A 1,953-nucleotide genomic window follows, 5' to 3' on the forward strand; every position below is an offset into this window, starting at 1 on the left:
AAACCAGTCCCTGTGGGAACGAACTTGACTTAACTCTTATACTACTTGTGATCACGTGTGCTTGCATGTATTTTCGCGTGTATTTTAGTGCGAACAAGTTTTTAGCACCGCTGTCGGGGATATCGGTGTTAAATTTATTTTATGTTCCTAACATCAGTGGTCGTTAAAGTTCACTGACTCGGATATTTTACTTACTTGTTTACTTTGTTTGTGTTTCAGGTACTCTAATGAGTGTGTATGCAAACGCGTTCTCAATCTCGTAAGGAAACACTGGACGGAATTGAAGTAGTTGAAGAAGTTTTTAAAGAAGTTGAGAAAGTTGAAGAAAAAGTATTTATTGCAATGGGAGAACCAATAGCAAATCCGAAAGTTTTGATGGATTATTCTCAACCGAAGATCAATAACATACAGTCTAGCATTGTCAGACCAGCCATTATGGCTAATACCTTTGAAATCAAGTCTAACAGGATTCAAATGGTGCAAAATTCAGTCCAGTTTGGGGGTTCTCTAATGGAAGATCCCAACATGCACATTAGAGATTTCATTGAGATCTACGACACCTTCAAGTTCAACAATGTTTCTAAAGATTCTGTGAAGCTGAGGCTTTTCCCATTCTCTCTGAGGTATAAAGCTAATTATTGGTTGCATTCTCTACCAGCAGATTTTATCACTACTTGGGAAGATCTTGCTCATAAGTTTCTTACTAAATTCTTCCCTATGGCGAAGACACTTGCAATCAGGAACAGTCTTACTCAATTTGCGCAACAATCAGGAGAATCTTTATGTGAGGCTTGGGAGTGCTACAAGGAGATGCTTAGGAAGTTTCCTCATCATGGCATGCCTGATTGGATGATCATCAATTGCTTTTATAATGGTTTGGGAGCGCATTCCAGACCCATGCTCGATGCAGCATCAGGTGGAGCCTTATGGGTTAAGAGCTATAATGAAGCTTATGAATTAATTGAATTGATGGCTGCTAATGAATATGAGAACCCAACTCAGAGACTACCTCAAGGAAAGGTAGCAGGAATTCTAGAGGTGGATACAGCTATGGCTATAGCTACTCAGCTAAAAGCGTTAATGATGAAAGTGGATTCGTTGGCTAACTATGGAGTTAATCAGATCACAAGTGTCTGTGAGCTTTGTGCAGGTGCGCATGAAACGGAGCAGTGTGCTATATCTAGTGAGTCAGCCTAGTTTGTGAGCAACTTTCAGAGGTCGCAGCAACCAGTTCCTTCCACTTATCATCCTAACAACCGCAATCATCCTAACTTCAGCTGGAGCAACAACCAGAATGCGGTACAACAGCCTTATCGATATTTTGGAGAAAAGCAATTCAACCCTCCTGGTTTTCAACAACAGTATGCACCAAGACAACAACTCCAACAACAACCGCATAAAAATGCCGGTCAACCTATTAATGAAAAATCTAAATTGGAGGAGTTGAGGCTGATGTGCAAGAGCCAAGCGGTTTCTATCTAGACTCTGGAGAATCAAATAGGGCAAATTGCCAATGCTTTGTTGAACCGTCAACCAGGAACTCTTCCTAGTGATACCGAAGCTAATCCAGGCAAGAAGGAAGTTAAGGAGCAGTTGAAGGCAATCACCTTGAGATCTGGAAAGATCGCGAACCCCCAAATTCAGCAAGATGAAGATTCTGTTCAGAATGCAGGTGCATTTGCACCTTTACCAAATCCAGAAAATGAGATTGTAACTGAAAAAGTGGTGCAGAAGGATACTGAGGTGGAACCGAAGAAGAAAGCTGTTGAAAGCAATCCTCTTGAGGGTAATACAGGGGATAAATAGGTCTACCCACCTCCGCCATATCCTAAAAGGCTTCAGAAGCAGAAGTTTGATAAATAGTTTGCCAAGTTTTTGGAGGTTTTCAAGAAGTTGTATATTAACATACCTTTTGCTGAAGCTTCAGAACAGATGCCGAGCTATGCTAAGTTC

At 41.0% G+C, this 1,953-nt stretch overlaps 1 non-coding gene across 1 annotated transcript; it reads right to left on the bottom strand.

Moving 5' to 3' along the window:
• Nucleotides 1–732: 732 nt before the first annotated feature.
• LOC141710331 (small nucleolar RNA R71) lies at nt 733–839 on the bottom strand. Its single transcript, XR_012570857.1, has one exon. It is a non-coding gene; the product is annotated as a small nucleolar RNA R71 (small nucleolar RNA).
• Nucleotides 840–1,953: the final 1,114 nt, after the last annotated feature.

Source organism: Apium graveolens, chromosome 2 (genome assembly GCF_009905375.1).
Source record: "Apium graveolens cultivar Ventura chromosome 2, ASM990537v1, whole genome shotgun sequence".
NCBI lineage: Eukaryota > Viridiplantae > Streptophyta > Magnoliopsida > Apiales > Apiaceae > Apium > Apium graveolens.